Below are 20,926 nucleotides of genomic sequence, written 5' to 3' on the forward strand. Positions count from 1 at the left end.
TGTCTCAGAGAAGGAGGTGGGAAATGCAAAAGAAGGTGCCCTATTCTAAGGCACCTTCTCAGGACCACTCCTGACAATGGTACAGACTTCTCAGAGGCCAGATTTTAGGCACGGGCCACAGGGAACAGCGAGTAGTCTGGAAATTCTGCCTTCATTAAGTGGTAATGCACAGGAGTAAGAGCTGGGATGTTACTGCTACTAAAGAAAGTGAAAAGGGATACTGAGAGGAAACAGCAGTCTGACACAACCAAAATATGTCTTCTCTTAGTATCTGTTGTTCTTGCTGAGTCATGTCCAACTCTTTCAGACCCCATGGACTGCAGCATGCCAGGCTTCCCTGTCCTTCATTATTTCCAAATTTGCTCAAATTCACATTCACTGAATTGGTGATGCCATCCAACTATCTCATCGTCTGCTGCCCTCTTCTTTTGTTATACAGTAGTGGTAAACTTAATCAAAACTTATTCAAACCCACTAAGGAATTATTTCTTCCACTTTGGCATTTTTAAAATTAATGTTAAAATGCCATAATCACAACTAACATTTGAGATGGTTCCAGATTTTCCACATCAGTTATAAACCCCCACATTTTGTTATCAAAGAATTTCACTACCTCCACTTAAATAGTAACTTTCTCTCCCTTTCAATTCAAAATGGAAATGTCATCTCTCACAAACAATCTCTACGAAAACATTTCCCTATGAGCCAGAATGTGCCCTCTTTGCTCTCTGAGGTCTCTGTCTCTCTCTGGATGCTTTAACTAGAGAGATGTGTCTATATGGGGGAATTATCAACGCATACACTTTTCAAGGCTGTGATTTTCTTGCCCTTTTCTTTGAAAATGAATGTATTCTGAACAATCATGCCTATTTGTTTACATAGCAGAGAATGGGTTCCTGATTCCTTCAAGTTTGTTCTGCTATCTTTGCCTTTAACTTAGTCACAAAGCAGAGTATTTTGCATTATTGTGCTCAGTTTTTATAGAATAAAATGGAAAAAAAAATGAACAGGGTCTGAGCTTTTTCTATCATTCCTCAGCACTGAAGTTCAGTAAATCCAACATGTGAATTTTTTTGTGCACATAAGACAGTACCCCAGGGTCTGCAAATGTCCAAGCAGGCAAAGTAAACCTAAGTAATCCAAGTAAACCCTACTAGCTGGGTTACTCTGCAGATCTGCTACAAGAAAACAGGTGATAGAAATATCTGTGAACTAAATTTAAGAATATATACTTTGTGATATAGAGTGCCACTTAGCATGATCAGCATTTTATTACTCTTCTTGATAGTCGGCTTATAATTGTGCATGTATTCCTCTGTATACCTATATGCATAGGGACATTATATATATCATATATTTAATATTTATTAGCTGATTCCCTGGGGGCTCTTAAGAATATATTACATCAGCCTATATTTGCAGGTGGCTTACATGTTTCCCTCAAGGATACTTCCTATGATAAGATTAAACATATAAATAAATGCATCTTCTAGAAAATAGGTAAGTTGATGAGTATTTAAAAGCAAATAAATACAAAAGTATGTTCATCTTATATATATGTAAGTATGTAAACATTTGGCAAATTTACTGTATTCATATAAGAACAATATTTGATAGATAACTACAGCTATAGAGAAAGGTAAACTATGTGTGAGCAGAAAAGTTTCCAAGGAGAATGGCTCATGTGTATCAATACTTATGTATATGTTGGGAAGGTGAGGGAGCACGCTAGCAAGGTCCCTGCATAAGGTATGGGTTCTTGCCCACATTCTAGGAACAAGCCATACAGAATAGTTACCAAGATGTAACTTGGAGCCTCATTTTCCAATTTGCAAAATGAGATGGATTGACTTACTCTGAATGATTTCTAATTTTTTAAAAAATATATATGATCGTTAAGAAGGGACAACCACAGAAAAGCAAAAACAAAGAAAGATGCCACTTCTTGAATCAATTTTAGATCTAATGATTTCTCAATGGAGACAGCCATCTATATTCAGAGTAAGAGTATAAGCCAAGATTTTGAGAACTTGATATAACTTTTTATAAGTCTTCATTATACATATGGACTCAGACTAAGTCAATTTACATATGCAACACAGTACAACTATTAATAAAATTATAGCATGCCTGCAGCACCTACCACCTCTAAAGAGGTGTCAACTCTTAAATACTTCATCATTTTAATTAAACAAAAAAGTGGTTCTTATGCCTTTGTGATTCCTGCAGATACACTGGGTTCTAAAATTTAGCCAAACTGTACATTCTTTGTTGAGGGTCTTTTTTGACTTTTTTTCCCTTACATTTTTATACTTCTTTGAATCTCACACTTTATAGGTCCCTTAAAGAAAGTGAGTCAGTAAGAATTTTTTCAACCAGTGACACTGACACAATATGGAATGTAGATTGTCTGACAATTATATATTCAAGTATGAAGATTTATGTAAGAAAACAGCCTACCCAGACATTAGAATATTATTATTCTAATTCAGAGATTAGAATAATAGAATTCTATCAACTCCACATCCTCATGTCCCATAATAATGAGCAGTTTTTGAAAGCAATGAAGAGAAATGCAGGGGTCCCAGAAGAAGAAGTGAAAGAGAAAGGGTCTGAGAAAGTATTTGAAGATATTGTAGTTGAAAACGTCCCTAACATGGGAAAAGAAACAGCCACTCAAGTACAGGAAGCACAGAGAGTCCCATACAGGATAAGCCCAAGGAGAAATATGCGAAGATGCATATTAATCAAATTTTAAAAAATTAAATTCAAGGAAAAAATATGTAAAGCAGCAAAGGAAAAACAAAAATATACAAGGGAACCTCCATAAGGTAATCAGCTGATTTTTCAGCAGAAACTGCAGGCCAGAAAGGAGTGGTGGGATTAAAGTGATGAAACAGAAACACCTACAACCAAAATTACTCTACCCAACAAAGACCTCATTCAGATTCAGAGAAATTAAAAGCTTTATGGACAAGCAAAATTCAAGAGAATACAACACCATCACATCGTGTTTATAACAAATACTAAATGAATTTCTCTAGATGAGAAACAAAAGAGAAGAAAAAGACCCACAAAACAATCCCAAAACAATTTAAAAATGGTAATAGGAACATGCATATCAATAATAACAATGAATATAAACAGATTAAATGCTCCAACCAAAATGGAATTGACACAAAACAAAATGGATACAAAAACAAGACTTGTATACCTGCTGTCTACAAGACATAGGGAGTTCATACCTAGGGACACATACAGAAAGAAAGTGAGGGAATGGAAAAAAGATATTTCATGCAAATATCAAAAGAACGCTGGAATAGCAATACTCAAATCAGACAAAATAGGCTTTAAGATAAAGACTGTTACAAAAGACAAGAAAGGCCACTGTATAACGATCAAGGGATCAATCCTAGAAGAAGACATAACAATTGTAAATACCTATGTACCCAACACAGGAGCACCTCAGTACATAAGGCAAATGCTAGCAGCCAAACCAGGGTAAATGGACAGTAACACAATAATAGTGAGGGACTTTAACACCCCATCACACCACTGGACAGATCATCCAATCAGAAAATAAATAGGGGAACACAACAGACCAGATAGACTCAATTGATACTTAAAGGACATTTGTGAAAGTGGCAGAACATATTTTCCTCTCAAGTGCACATGGAACATTCTCTAGGATAGATCATATCTAGGATCACAAATCAAGCCTTGGTAAATTTAAGAAAATTGAAATCATATCAAGCATCTGTTCCAACAGCAACACTATGCAATTAGAAATCAATCATAGGAAAAATATAAAAAACACAAACACATGGAGGCTAAGCAATACACTACTAAATAAAAGCTAATTTTATTCTTCAGAGATCACTGAAGAAATCAAAGAGGAAGTAAAAAATACAGAAAATGAAAACAGATAATGAAAAGACAACAACCCAGTACCTATGGGATACAGCGAAAGCAGTTCAAAAAAGCAAGTTTATAGCAATACAATCTCACCTCAAGAAACAGTAACTGTCTCAAATAAACAACCTAAACTTACACCTAAAGCAACTAGAGAAAGAACATAAAACAAAACCCCGAAGTTAGCAGAAAAAACCATAAAAATCACAGAAGAAATAAATGAAATATAAATGAAGAAAACAATAGCAGAGATCAATAAAGATAAAAGTTGATTATTTGAGAGAAGATATGCATAACTGATAAACCTTTAGCCAGACTCATTAAGAAGAAAATGGAGAGGATTCAAATCAATAATATTAGAAGTGAAAAAGGAGAAATCACAACTGACACTGCACAACGGATCATAGGAGGCTACTACAAGCGATTATATGCCAATAAAATGGACAACCTGAAAGAAATTGACAAATTCTTAGAAAGGTACAACCTTCCAAGACTGAATAAGGAAATAAAAATATAAACAGACAAATCACAAGTAATGAATTTGAAACTGTGATTAAAAAAATCTTCCAACAAACAAAAGTGCAGGACCAGATGGCTTCACAGGCAAATTCTATCATGTTGAGAAGGGCTAACACCTACCCTTCTCAAACTCTTCTAAAAATTTACAGGAGGAGGAACATTCCCAAACTCATTCTTCAAGGCCACCATCACCCTGATACCAAAACCAGACAAAGGTATCACAGAAAAAGAAATTACAGAAAATAATCACTAATGAACACAGATGCAAAAATACTCAACAAAATTCTAGCAAACAGAATCCAATAACATATTAAAATTATGATATACCATGATCAAGTGGGATTTGTCCCAGGGATGCAAAGACTCTTCAATATATGGAAAGCAATGTGATAAACTATATTAACAAATTAAAGAATGAAAAGCATATAATCATCTCTGCAGATGCAGAAAAAGCTTTTGATAAAATTCAATGCTTATTTATGATTTAAAGAAGAACTTTTCAGAAAGTAGGCATAAAGGGAACATACCTCAACATAATAAAGGCCATATGACAAATCCACAGCTAACAACATTCTCAAAAAAACTGAAAGCATTTCCTATATGGTAAGGAAATAAACAAGGATGTACACTCTAGCCACTATTATTCAACATAGTTTTAGAAGTCCTAGCCATGGCAATCAGAAGAACAAGACTAAAGAAGACATAAAACTGTCAGTGTTTGCAGGTGACATGCTACTATCCACAGAAAATCCTAAAGATGCTATAAGAAAACTACTACAGCTCAATGAATTTGGTAAAGTTGTAGGATACAAAATTAAAACACAAAAATCTCCGGCATTTCTATACAAGAACAAAAGATCAGAAAGAGAAATTAAGGAAACCATCACATTTACCATTGCAACAGAAGGAATCAAATATCTAGTAATAAACCTACCTACAGAGGCAAAAGACCTGTATTCTAAAAATTATAAAACACTAATGAAAGGAATCAAAGATGACACAGATAGAAATATATACCACGTTCCTGGCCTAGAGGAATCAATATTGTGAAAATGACTATACCACCCAAAGTGATCTATAGATTTAATGCAATCCCTATCAAACTACCAATGGCATTTTTTACATTAGAACAAACATTTTTTACAATTTGTATGGAAACATAGAAAACTCCAAATAGCCAAAGCAATCTTGAGTAAGAAAAAATAGAGCTGGACAAATCAGGCTCCCTGACTTCAGGCTATACTAGAATGATACAGTAATCAAGAGAGTATGGACAGAAATACAGATCAATGGAATTGGATAGAAAGTTCAGAGATAGCACCATGGTCACCTAATCTATAACAAAGGAGGCAAGAATATACAATGGAAAACAGTTTCTTGAATCAGTTGTGCTGGGAAAACTGGACTGCTATATGCAAAATAATGAAATTAGAACACTAACACCATACACAAAAATAAACTCAAAATAGACTAAAGACCTAAATATAAGTCTGGACACTACAGTACTCTTAGATGAAAACATAGGAAAAGCACTCTTTGACATAAACCACAGCAAGGTCTTTTTCAAAGTAATGAAAAATAAAAAGAAAAATAAACAAATGGGACTAATTAAACTTAAAAGCTTCAGCTCAGCAAAGGAAACCATAAACAAGATGAAAAGCAACCCTCAGAATGGAAGAAAACATTTGCAAATGAAGCAAGTGACAAAGAATTAATCTCCAAAGTATATAAACAGCTCATACAGCCCAGTATCAAAACAAACAAGCCAATGAAACAATGGCACAGCAGAAGCCAACACAATGCTGCAATTTCCCCCAATTAAAAAATAAATTTAAAAAAGAAAAAAGAAATGGGCAGAAGACCTAGACATTTCTCCAAAGAAGACATACAGATGGCCAAGAGGCACATGAAAAGATGCTCAACATCATTAATTATTAGAGAAAGGCAAATCAAAATGACAGTGAGGTATCATCTCACACTACTCAGAATGGCCATCATCAAAAAGATCTACAAACAATAAATGCTGGAGAGTGTGTGGAGAAAAGGGAACCCTTTTATACTGTTGGTGGGAATCTAAACTGATACACCACTACAGAGAAGAGTATGGAGGTTCCTTGAAAAACTAAGACTATTATTTGACCCAGCAATCCCACTACCGGGCATATACCCTGAAAAAAACCAGAAAGCAAAAGATACATGTATCCCAATGTTCACTGCAGCAATATTTACAATAGCCAGGACATGAAAGCAATCTAAATGTCCATTAACAGGTTCATGGATAAAGAAGATGTATAACATATATATAATGGATACTACAGAGAATGAAACTGGGTCATCGGTACAGATGTGGATGGAACTAGAATCTGTTATACAAAGTGAAGTAAGTCAGAAACAGAAAAACAAATATCCTACATTAACTCATGTATGTGGAATCTAAAAAAAGTGGTACAGATGAATCTATTTGTAGCGCAGGATTAGAGACACAGACATGGAGAACAGATGTGGGGTGGGAAGGGGGATGTGGGATGAACTGGGAGATTAGGGCTGACATATATACCCTACCGTGCGCAAAGCTGATAGCTAATGGGAACCATCTGCACAGTATAGGGGGCTCAGTTCAATGCCCTGTGATGACCTGGGTCGGAATTGAGGGGAGGGGGCTCAAAGAGAGGGGATATACACGTACATACAGCTGATTTACTTTGGGGGACAGCGGAAACTAACACATTATAAGGCAAGTATATGCCAATTAAAAAAAAAAAAACATTTAACAAAAGAAGGCATGGATATCTTCAGGCAGCATCACTGAGAGGCTCACTCTGATCAGCAAGATCACAAGGAAGTAAGAGGAGTCAAGGAATTTGGGAACTTTTCACGCAGACCACAGGCTGAAGTTTTAGGTCATTTTTCAGCACAACCAGGGACATGAGGGTATCCTAGCTGAACTGGACTTTAGAGACCATTTGTCCCCCATAATTTAAGGTGTATAGTATGAACACAAAGGCCAAGGGAAAGTAAATGACCCATGCAAACTTCAAGCATTGTGTGGGTTTGCAGCTTCACTTAGACTGGAGCTCGGTGCTCTTTCACTCTTTCTCCAACTACCAACTTTAGAAGTCACCTCTCTCTTCGCGAGACCACAGTAAATCTTTATATTGAATGCTTCTTGTGTGCATTTGTTTTTTTTGTTCTAGTTCGATCATGCGAATTACTGGAATGAGGAATTTTGAAAAGTCAAAAGTAAAAAGACAAAATTAAGCTCTTTGTGTGTGTGTGTGTGTGTGCGCGCGCACGTGCACGCACACACACACTTGTATGTATCAGTCCTTCAACTGACTAGTGAAGTTAAACCTCTTGAAGAAAACTGTGTTCCTTCCAGTTTCAGTCTGCATGGTCTTACACATAAGTGTGAGCACATGTGTGTGTGAGAGAGCATGTGTGCTAAGAGGTAAATAAATAATCTATGGCCATACCACCGTGAAGGAAATCAACCCTTTGGAAGGATTTTTCAATCATTGGAAGGACTTACACTGAAGCTAAAGCTCCAGTCCTTTGGCCACCTGATACAAAGAGCCTCCTCATTGGAAAAGACCCTGGTGCTGGGAAAGATTGAAGGCAGGAGAAGGGGGTGAGATGGTCGGATGGCATCACTGATTCAATGGACACGAATTTGAGCAAACTCCAGGAGATGGTGAAGGACAGGGAAGCCTGGTGTATTACAGCCCATGGGGTCACAAAGAGTCAGACACTAGTGAGCAATTGAACAACAACATACCACTCTGAATGCACCCGATCTCATCTGACAGGTAAATAAATGAAAATTAGGGAAGAAGATTGTGTTTGCTTTTCACTCATAAACTGGTGTTTTTCTTTACACCTTGATAACACACAAGAAATAAACAACCTTAAAGTTGCATGGCATTTTTTATTAAGGTTTTCTATCTTACTTTGATTTTTCCATTTCAGTGCTTCATTTTTTACCTCCAAATAATTGTGCTAACCTGATGAACATGCATTTACCAATCCCCAAATGCCTTACAAGAGAGAAGCATAGTAGAGGCCACATTAATTCTAAAGGGCACTGATTTCTTTCTTGTATTCTGTTAATAAATCATTGAAAATGCAACACTTTCCTGGGGAATGTTCTTAAAACCAGGTCACCATTCATGGCTTTAAAACTAGCTTCCAACATTCTGCAAATGGGGAAAACACTTAATATGAATCAGAAGTGAATTGATTTGCATAATGAACTTTTCTACTCATCTATGGGCAAGCTAAGGGAATTCTCTGAAAGTTGTAAAATTATGTTTCTGCTTTGTTTCAATGCACCTGAAAAGTACAAAGTAATAAATCTCATTTGGTGAAAATGATACTAGCTCTTCAACCCTGTTTAAGATCCATACATCTTTGGATAAAATGATTCTGTCAAATCTGGCTATTTTATTGCCAAAACTGACATAGGTGAAAGCAAGGGTAGTGACAAAATTTGACTTTTATCCAGAGAACAATGAACAGCTCTTGTGGCAGAGTTTTGAGCTGAGCAGCAACATGACCTAACAACATATTTCAGAAGGACCCGTCTGTCTGAGAACAGAGCGTGGAGGATGAATGCAGATGCAGAGTCCATTTGGGATGCTGCTGGGACAAGGCAGGAGAAAACGCCAGGTAGCAGGGCAAAGACATGAAGTGATACACTGATACTAGAGCAATAGCCATTCCCTTCTCCAGGGGACCTTCCCAATCAGACATCAAACCTGGGTCTCCTGCATCGCAGGCAGATTCTTTACAGTCTGAGCCACCCAGGAAGCCTCAATTTAGGATTATGACTCAATTTAGAAATTATGGATTATAGGAAGAACCTTTAATTATCATTTATATATTTGTGGGTTTAATTGTCATGTAAGCCCGAACATATTTATATATGTTGGCCTTCCAATAACATACCTTTTTCTGAAATACCTTAGCGCTTTAAAGAAAAAAAAAAGTCACTGCTTTAAGGCGAACCAATCTTTCACCAACTAATAGAGTTGATATTTTTTCTTAATGTAACTATAGCCTGTAAGGTAGCTATGAAGCTGTTTTATTTCAATACTTTGTTCTGTCCAAGAGAATAACATTTCATGACATTTTTCTGCCCACTGCAAAAATCCATCACACACAAAAGTAATATGAAACTGGGAATATAAGGTTACCATTAGTCTAAAGGCCTGCTTTAAAAAAGATGTTGCTAATCTATGCTAAATATTGGTAAGTGAAATAAATCAGGCAAATTGAAGTATATGTTATTCCATTTCTATAGAATTCTAGAATGTCAAATTAATGAAGAAATAAAGCAGATGAGCAATTGCCTGGGGTAGAGGTGGGTGTTTGGGGGAAGGAGCATGACACTTGGGGGAATGACATATAGATTCATTTAGCGGATTGTGGTAATGGTCTTATCAGTGTATACATATGACAACAAGTTTAAGTTTTACAATCTACATTATGAGTTCACTACTCGTCAATTTGGACTTCCCTGGTGGCTTAGAGGGTAAAGCATCTGCCTGCAATGTGAGAGACCCGAGTTTGATCTCTGGGTTGGGAAGATCCCCTGGAGAAGGAAATGGCAACCCACTCTAGTATTCATGCCTGGAAAATCCCATGGATGGAGGAGCTTGGTAGGCTACAATCCATGGTGTCGCAAAGAGTTGGACACGACTGAGAAACTTCACTTTCACTTTCATATGTTAATTATATCTTAAAGATGTTAAGACTACATTTAGTTAGATATGCAAGATTTCTACTAACCAAAGGTATAGAAGTGTGTTTATTTCACTGAAAGTCAAGCACATTGAAAGGTCCACAGATTTCTAAAACTATCATCTTTATCCTGTTTGGTATGTTCTGTGCTTGTCCATGAATTTTGTGTTAGTTTTTATGAAAACTTTTAGAGAACAGTCCCATGAAAATTAGCACACAATGGGTAACAAACTTCTTTTAAATGAAAATTTTAAGATTAATAAAATCATACAATTTTAGAGAAATATGTGTTTCTTATACCACAGTTTTCTGCACTATTAAAATCATAAAAGCATTCTAAAATGCTGAGACTCATCAAACAAATTAAAACCCAAGTTCCGTCATTGAGAGATAATCTTTATAAATATCAGGTGAATGTCATTCCAGGTGTGTGTGTGTGTGCATGTGTGCGTGTGTGTGTGTACACGGACGTGGATGGATGATGAGGAAAGCATTTGAAAAGATTGAATATTGTTTGAATGTTCAAAAGACTGAACAATATTCTCAGTGTTGAACATTGAGAAGTCCTTTCAGTCTATCAGCACGCCCAATCTTTCTTTTTGGTTATTTTCCCCCTTAGCATTTCCTCATCCTTCCATGCTTTAATACCCATGACAACAGATCATTTATGGAATCATTAACTATGAGAGTGAAATGTAGTCATATAATGTGTGCCCTTCTTTGGCAGATACTTGTCAAGTCAGCTCTATAATCAAGGAATCTACTGCTTTCTTTCCCTTTAGAGAAATTTTGTTCAAGAGATAAGAGGCGTGAGCCTTCCCGCAGAGAGTTAAAATGGTACTATGTCAAATTCAGCCACGTAATTCAGGAAAGTTGTCAGAAGGAACCACAAGATTCTCTTTATATAAGATATCATACTATAAATATGTGTTTGAGATATTTTCCCACTAACTGTCAGTATCTGTAAAAATTCATACAAATACTTGATCTTCATACATTATTTCCTTGCTAGAAGCCTGCTGGTCATTTAGCATCCTACTTCATCCCCTGGTAAAGAAAAGAGATGAAGAAATGTCTGCCTCTAAATCAACACTGCCACAGTGGAGTGATGATATGTTAAGGTGCTATTTTCTTGGGTTGGAAAGATCCCCTGGAGAAGGGAAAGGCTACCCACTCCAGTATTCTGGCCTGGAGAATTCCAGGGACTATACAGTCCATGGGGTTGCAAAGAATTGGACACGACTTTCACTACCACTAATAGAACCAAAATTAACAAAAATGTGAAATGAATGTATGTGTCTAAAATATGTTTCAGACCAAAAATGAAACTGTACAAGCATTTTATTATCAGGAAATATCCTTGGTCTTTAATCACACATGAACATTTCTGCCCAAATATGAAGAAGTAGTTTTGAATTATCTCTGCATGAAGACAACACAAGACAGAGTTTTCTCTAACCATCTATTTTGTTCCCTTTTTCTTTGTAAAATATGTACCAGGATCCAAAACTTTAGACAACAAACCTATTGCTATCATAAATATCATTTCTACTTTATCTATCATCAAGCAGTTTATTCAACTGTTTAAAAGTTTGGTTTCTTAAAATTCTAATTCTAGGAACAGTCCTTTGGGAAACCTTTGTGTGAATCACAAGACGCTTACTCCTTAGAAGGAAAGTTATGACCAACATAGACAGCATATTAAAGAGCAGAGACATTACTTTGCCAACAAAGGTCTGTCTGGTCAAGGCTATGGTTTTTCCAGTGGTCATGTATGGATGTGAGAGTTGAACTATAAAGAAAGCTGAGTGCCGAAGAATTGATGCTTTTGAACTGTGGTGTTGGAGAAGACTCTGGAGTCCCTTGGACTGCAAGGAGATCCAACCATCCTAAAGATCAGTCCTGGGTGTTCATTGGAAGGACTGATGTTGAAGCTGAAACTCCAATACTTTGGCCACCTCATGCGAAGAGCTGACTCATTGGAAAGAAGCCTGATGCTGGGAAAGATTGAGGGCAGGAGGAGAAGGGGACAACAGAGGATGAGATGGTCAGACGGCATCACCAAACTCAACGGACATGAGTTTGGGTAGGCTCCGGGAGTTGGTGATGGACAGGGAGGCTTGGTGTGCTGCAGCTCATGGGGTCGCAGAGAGTCAGACATGACTGAGCGACTGAACTGAACTGAACTGAACTGTGTGAATCAAGTGACCTTTATGGTGACAAGACCACTGCCTGCAGCCCACATTGTGCTGGCCTGGCCATTTATTTTTATTAAAGACATTTAAGAGTAATTCCATATAATGTGAAGGCAAAAAAGAGGTAGGTTTAAGGTACATGATTTTTAGGTAAATTTTATTGATAGCTCAATTTGTGGTCTTTTGAAAAATTCACTGTTTCAATTATAATCATCACGAAGGGCTATCTAAGCTATTCCCCTGACACAGACGCTCCTCTGTGCTCCAAAGGGGGATGCAGAATTTCAGCTCAAGTTTTCATACTACACAGTTTATTTTACGTAACCTCTAGAAACATACAACCTTTCTGATTCAGGAAGAAATAAGACAGCAGAACAGACCAATCACTAGCAGTGAGACTGAATTTGTAATTAAAAAATCCCAAGCAAACAAAAGTCCACAACCAGACAGCTTCACAAGGAAATTCTACCAAATACATAAAGAACACCTATCCTTCCCAAAGTGTTCAAAAAAACTGAAAAGGAGGAAACACTCCAAATTCCTTCTATGACGCCATCATTACCCTGATACCAAACCAGGTGAAGATACTGCAACAACAACAAAGAGAAAAATCATAGGACAATATCTCTGGTGAATATACATACAAACTACTTTCAACAAACCAAGCTCTGTTCAGAAACCTAATAATAATTCACAATGCACTAAATTTTAAGTATATTTCTGTAGTCATTATAAGTATTTATTAGTAATAAAGCATCTGCCTACAATGCGGGAGACTCAGGTTCAGTCCCTGGGTTGGGAAGATCCCCTGGAGAAGGAAATGGCACCCCACTCCAGTATTCTTGCCTGGAGAATCCCATGGATGGAGAAGCCTGGTGGGCTACAGTCCATGGGGTCGCAAAGAGTCGGACACAACTGAGCAACTTCACTTTCTACCTTCAAGGAGGTTTTCAATCTGGTCAATTTAATTTTTTCCAGGAAATCTGTAAGTGCTCCATTAAGCTGAAAGATAGGGGTCATTGAGGTGAAGGTAACACAGGGAGGAAATGGGTGCATAATAGTGAGAGCGGCTATTCACCACCTGGTGATCTAACATTAAAAACGTTGTACTTTCTATGGCTTTTTGGATCTTAACTCATTGAAGGAGAGGAACTCTGTGTTAAAAATGCAGGATGTGTGTTCTGCGTGAACACTCAGTTGTGTGCCTCATGACCAGTCCTGTCTGACTCCTTGTGACACAACGCACTGTTGTTTTGAGTTTTCCACTGTTTCCATCATAAGGAATATTACTATCTAATAATTTAGTCACTATAAATAGACTTTGCATCCTTACATAAAATTAAAGTAGTCCAATTGAAAATGTTTTCATTTCAATATTATTTTGTCTCCTGTATACTCAGCACTTTGTGGGCACAAAATGCCATGATTGTTGGTCTGTGTTTCCACAATTTAGTGTCAGATGGACTAATGCTATTCTTTCCTATAGAGGTATCATTTTTCAATATGACTTCTTATAAACTATTATATTTGTTATTTAATTGAAAATTGACAGTTAAGAAAAAGGAATTCTTTACAAATCTAAAACTCACTTAAACAAATGTAATTTAAAGTAAGTTGACATATACAGGCATAGTTGGCCACCTGTTTATATACACAGGTATTCCTTTAGCAAAACTAAATGACCCAAATTATCCACATTTCTGATATTTAATTTAGTATGAAAAAGGCCATATGATACATTAAAAAATATAACCTATATAGGGATTTTTTTAGAAACTGCATTTATGTAATAACTTACACTCAATAATTTGCATTAAAATTCCTTAAGCATCCTTTTTTTTTTACTTGTAATATTTGTGTAGCAGGATTTCACATTGAGGATAAAATATGTTCTTAATAAATTCCTTAAAGAAGTCAATTTTATTTATCTCACCTTTTATTCTACTATCAGGGCATATAACTGAACTCGCTATCACTTTTCAAATTGTGCAAATGCCTAAGTATCTACATTTAACTTTTTTTCTTTTACTTGCAATGCTCTTACAACTCTTGAACTTTTAAGCTATCATGCTCTTATAGCCATTCCCAGATACTACTGCTTAATTTGAGATCCAAAGTAACCAATAATAATACCATGTTCACTTACAGTGGAGAAGGTGACGGTAACCCACTCCAGGACTCTTGCCTGGGAAATCCCAGGGACAGAGGAGCCCAGCAGGCTACAGTCCTGGGGCTTCGAAGCAGTCAGACAGGGCTGAGGCACCAGACAACAATGAACTAAAAAACGATCAGGATGTACATCTACATTTCCCTGTCGTGAAAGACACGTGTAATTAATGATTACTTAAATAGTACAAGAGACAGAGGCAAAGTCTGAGATACTGAAACATGACACATGGGAACGTCCAAATTTGGGCACAAATTCTTGATACTTATATTGGCCAAACTCCCTCATGTTCTATGGGAATTTACCACCAAAGATGAAGAGAAACTCCAGTCTCGTTTGCAAGTTACAAATTAATCAGTGGGTATATTTTAAAGGCAATGAATTAAAAAGTCAAAGTTGGGAGTTACAGTTGTCTGGCAAGTTTCTGTGAATAAATTCCCTTTATTTTCTGTTGGTAACAGAAAATAAGGATCTGATATTACTCTAATTTCTTAAGCCTCTGTTTTCCTTGAAATGTTTCTTTTTTTAATTTCCAGCAGAAGTTGAAGCTTCCCATCCTCCCACCCAAGTTCATGATAGGAAGGAGCAACAGAAACGCATTTCTCTCCCTGTGCATGATCTAATCACAGCTTCCTGGTCTCAAAATAACTCACCTCTCACTTTTATCTCAGGAAGATTGTCAGGGATGTCATGCCATTACTTTTGCTTTTTCAGTAGGTTGGAAAAGAGCACACGTTATAAACACTGAAAAACATCTCATGTGTTTGTTCTTGTCTTTTATTATTATTTAATGAATACAGGAGAGCCAGCCTTAATGCCAGGTTAGGAAAGGTGATTTAGGTTCCTTCTGACTCTTTTAGAATACAACTTTGAGCCCTGAGTCACTGTGTAAGAAGTCTGGTGACCTTGAAATGATCTTGTTGGAGAGATCCCAAGACCAATGCAAATACAGACAGATGTCCCCGAAGCCCAGCTGCGTCTTAGAGCATCAGTACTGAACCAGACACTGACTCGTGAGTGAGTGAGTGGTAAGAGTCCGCTCTTCACACCTTACGAAGGAGCTTCACACATCAAGGAACAGAGACAATTCCCACTCTGTGCCCTTCTGGAATTCCTAACCAACAGAATCTGAGTAGGTTGTTGTTGGATGGCACTAATTTGAGAGTAATTGTTTCCTAGCCACCAGAACACAATGGACTAGGCTGAACCATAATACCACGCAAGCCTGGCGTGCTGCAGTCTGTGAGGTCACAAAGAGTCAGACACGGCTGAGCGACTGAACTGAACTGACCATGCTTTAGTGACAGTGAAATTCATTGGGATGTTAGCTAACCTTACTGCAGTAATCATTTCACAATGCATACATGCATCAAATCATCACGTTGTACATGTTTCATTGTGTTTAATTGACACCATTGTTTATTTTGATACAATGTTTCGTGTCAATTATATATCAATAAAGGTTGAAAATGAAATAAAAATAAATGAATAAATAAGTCCACCATCTCTAGATGGGGGAGGATTGTCACGGGGTAGCAATATCCTATATGGATGTGTGTTGTTGCTTGATATCGTAGGGGAACTTGTAGTCCCTTATTTAAAGCAGTATTTACTTGCTCAATCACTTTTTGAGCTTTTGTACCCCAAATCTGTTCATGTCCTCATTAGAAATACTTTAGTATTAATTGGAAGTTTCCATTGCTTAGATAAGTGCTTCCTTGCAGTAGAAAAAAAAAAAGCATACATTTTGGAAATCATCTATGACAGTTCTTTTTTGCTACTGAGAAGTATAAAAATGATACGGCAGTATAAAATAAAATGTTCGCAACTCGTACTAATTTATTTTTCAAGAAGTATGAACTTTGTTAATATTCTCTGAGTAAAAATATCTTTGCTGTAAACAACAGATGCTTGAATTCCTGTGTGCAGACTCAAACCACAGGTAGGAACACTCATTTGAGTTGAATTCTTAGCACCAGTGATGACAAATGTGAAATATATTTGCATATTTTATTATATAATACTCTTTTGTAAACTGATTTAAAGGAATTTTCTCTTCCATTTGTTTCAAACTGAAAGTCACAAAATATCTGAAAATTCATTTAAACTGTCAATTGTCTTTATTGTTAGATATTTATTGCTATCTTTAATGAAATATCAAAATGGATGAATTTGAGTTTTATCCACTCTTGTTTCTGTGTACTGCTGTTTATAACTTGTTCTGCAGTTTCTGCCTGCCCCCCCACAACCCCACAATGGGTTTAGGAAGTAGCAAAAAGTGGCCAAAGGTCTTGGATACTGACAAAGCATATAACCAGTCTTGTAATTAAGGACTATTTCTTACACAAAATTTATTACATATAAGAAACCTAAAGTAGCCTTTGCATAGAAATAATTTTGTCTATTTGGTAATATTTTCCTGCTTAAGAGTTTTATCTTAATTAGAAGATAGAAAAAGTGCATTTGTCTCAAATTATTTGCATCTAAACTGCATTGCAACACCAAGATTGCCATTCTTCTAAGATTATTCTTCTTTATTTCAACACGTACATTTAATAAAAATAAGTATTGCAGCTTCCTCCCAACTGTCTTTAAAGCTTATTACATCTCAAATATTCTCATTTTTCAAGTTTTGACATATTGTTGTTAGCACCATGTGATAGCCAACTGAGCTAACCAGCCACCTTTATGTGTTGAATCTTGTGGAGGAAATTGAGCTACAGCATCTGCAGGGAATAAAACACTACACTATAAATGGATGCTAGCCATTTATGGAAATTGAGTTTAGTTGTTTGTTCCTACACTTTTGCCAAGTACCTTTCCACATTATTCTTTTTGAATACTGTATAGAGCACCCTGGTAAAAGTTCCCCACAACACTTTCAAACCAGTGCACCTCTATTAATGTTCTACAGGAAGCAAGTAAGACTTGGGCAGCGTTGGTCCGAGACTAGGTCTGCGCACTGGTAATAATGCACCACAGGGCCCCTGCTTCACAGCCCCCACGTTACCGCCTGTCTTGGGACATGGCAGAGTGGTACAGAAGCATCTTTTCGAGCAGCTCCCTGGTCCCTCTCATCCTACTGGCTAACAGCTGGTACCCAGGGTACTCTGACAAGCCTTCTGACAACCTCTCCTTAAATACCTACTCTCCATTCTTGGGCATGAATGGAAACTTTCAGTAGGATCATCTGAAAAATCTTTAATCAAGCAGCATATACATTCTAACTAGACAAAATATATTTATAATGTATATATTTGGGGATGGGCACCTTTTGGAGATTTCCCTTTATATGAACCCCACTACCAAGCTACCACCCTCATTAAAACATGTGTGTGTGTGTATAAAAGATTATCCAATTATCACACTAGGAAAGCCAGCAAAGCATAATATAAACCAATGAATAAATATGCAAATATACAACAAGGAAGCAAATGATCAAATGAACAATGAATGGATAGTTCATTTTAAAAAGCACTATCACTTATTACATGAAATACTTAGTCAAGTTCTAACTCTTATTACTTGGCATGCTGTTTGGACAAGTGACAATCTTGCTGACTCTAGACTTTTCATAAGAAAAGGAAAGATAAAAAAGAACCATATCCATATGTCTGTTATAAATATTAAATAAGAACATCCACAGTAAAAGACATCACACTGAATCTCTAGCATAAATAAATTTTATAATTGGTTCCCCATGACACTGTACCAATAAGTCTCTAAGATCTTGAGCTACCAGGGGTCCAAGACTTAGGTTCACTCCAAAAATTAGGAGGTCACTTCTCTATCTTTAGCCTGCTAGTGCTCAAACCAAGAGATCATTTTTAGGTTTTCAAATGAAGTGCCATGAATACCTGGGTTGAAGTCTTGCCAAAACTGAGCATCTGCTATATAAATCTGCAGAGGTTATACTTGACTGCAATAAACTCAAAGGATGTATACTTTCAGATATTAGGAGACGGAGAATACAACTTAAGCCTGACATCTCAAGTATCTCTAGTTTTTCCCAAAAGGTAAGAAGGCAGGCTGGTATTTATCTCAGTGAGAACTTACCATTGTGTGTGAATGCATGCCTACTCATGTCCAACTCTGTGTGACATCATGGACTGTAGCCCACCAGGCTCCTCTGTTCACGGGCTTTCCCAGGCAAGAATACTGGAGTGGGTTACCATTTCCTTCTCCAGGGGATCTTCCCCACCCAGGATCAAACCCAAGTCTCCTGCATCTCCTGCATCGGCAAGTGGATTCTTTACCACTGTGCCACTGGGGAAGCCCACATTAAATCCTACCAAATGAATGAAAACACCCAAAGGGCATTTGCTAGATATGCTATGATCCCAACCACTTCTTCCTGAGAATTCATTAAATTTAGCTCATGGGTATGAGTGCGTGTGTGCACGTGCACAAACTTCCTTTTGTAAGTCATAAAACCTCAACCAAACTTCCATGCTTCATACTCTGCCATGTATACCAATTTATTACATTGTTTACAGTGTATAACAAAATGAGAATCACTATACCCTGGTACTGACTTTTGGATTCATACTGTATTTATAAAACCATAAATGTGGATGCTTTTATTTGATAATCTACTAATAAGAGATGACTAGAAGCAACTATACACCAATAAAATGGGCAACCTGCCCCAAATGGACAAATTCTTAGGACGGCACAATCTTATAATATTGAACCAGGAAGAAGTAGAAAATATAAACAGACCAATCACACATAATGAAGTTGAAAACTGTGGTTTAAAATCTTCCAGCAACAAAAGTCCAGGACCAGATTGCTTCTCAGGTGAATTAAATGAAAAATTTAGAGAGGAGTTAATACCCATCCTTCTCAAACTCTTTCAAAAAATTGCAGAGGGAGGAACACTCCCAAGGTCATGCTAAAGGCCACCATCACCCTGATACAAAAACCAAAGACATCAGCAAGCAGAATTCAACAACAGATTCAAAGGATCATACATCATGATCAAGTAGGATTTATCCCAAGGATGCAGGGATTCTTCAGTATATGCAAATCAATGTGATATACCATACTAACAAATCAAAGTATAAAAACCACATGATCATCTCAATAAATGCAGAGAAAGCTTTTAACAAAATTTGAAACCCACTTACGATAAAAACTCTCCAGAAAGTGGGCATAGAGGGAACCTACCTCAACATATTAAAGGCCATATATTAAAAAACCCTACAAAAAAGCATCATTCTTTTTTTTTTTTTAAAGCCTGCAGCAACCAGTATTCCCAGGTGGTTACCCATCCAAGTACTAACCAGGCCTGACCCTGCTTTGCTTCTGAGATCAAGCACATTCAGGGTAGCATGGCTGTAGACTTGAACATCATTCACAATGGTGAAAAACTGAAAGCATTTTCTCTAAGATCAGGAAGAACACAGAATGTCCACTCTTGCCACTATGATTCCATATAGTTTAGCCACAGCAACCAGAGAAGAAAAAGAAATTAAAAAAACAAATACAAACAGGAAAAGAAGTAAAACTGTTACTGTTTGCAAATGACATGATACTATACATTGTTTTCCAGTTGCCGAGTCCTGTCCAACACTTTGTGACCCCATGGACTGCAGCACCCCAGGCTTCCCTGTCCTTCACTATCTCCCAGAGCTTGCTCAAATTCATACCATAGTAAGAAAATCCTAAAGAGACCACCAGAATACTACTGGTGCTAATCCATGAATTTGGCAAAGTTGCAGGATACAAAATTGCATAAATATCTCTGGCACTCCTATACACTAACAACAAAATATCAGAAAGAGAAATTAAGGAAATAATCCCATTTACCATTGCAACCAAGAAAATAAACAACCTAGGAATAAACCTACCTAACGAGGCAAAAGATATGTACTCAGAAAACTACAAGATACTAATGAAAGATGACACAAACAGATGAAGAGATTTACCATGTTCTTGATTGGAAGAATCAATATTATAAAAATGAATGCACTACCGAAAGCAATCTACAGATTCAAAGAAATACCTATCAAATTACTAATGGCATTTTTCACAGACTTAGAACAACAAAATTTTACAATTTGTATGGAAAACACAAAAGATTCCAAATAGCCAGAGCAAACATAAAGAAAACCAGAGCTGGACAAATCAAGTTCCCTGACTTCACACTATCTTACAAAGCTGCAGTAATCAAGATAGTGTGGCACTGGCACAAAAACAGAAATATAGATCAATGGAACAAGATAGAAAGTCCAGAGATAAACTCATACACCTATGGCCACCTAATCTATGACAAAGGAAGCAAGAATATACAATGGAGAAGAGACAGCCCCTTCAATCAGTGTTGCTGGGAAAACTGGACAGCTACATGTACAAGAATGAAACTGGAACACTCCCTAATACCACACACACA

At 36.9% G+C, this 20,926-nt stretch overlaps 1 pseudogene; it reads right to left on the reverse strand.

The window, feature by feature from the left end:
* Nucleotides 1-19,768: 19,768 nt before the first annotated feature.
* LOC139030458 (5S ribosomal RNA) lies at nucleotides 19,769-19,877 on the reverse strand (annotated as a pseudogene).
* Between the last annotated feature and the right edge of the window lie 1,049 nt (nucleotides 19,878-20,926).

This window comes from Odocoileus virginianus, chromosome 22 (assembly GCF_023699985.2).
Source record: "Odocoileus virginianus isolate 20LAN1187 ecotype Illinois chromosome 22, Ovbor_1.2, whole genome shotgun sequence".
NCBI classification, from domain to species: Eukaryota; Metazoa; Chordata; class Mammalia; order Artiodactyla; family Cervidae; genus Odocoileus; species Odocoileus virginianus.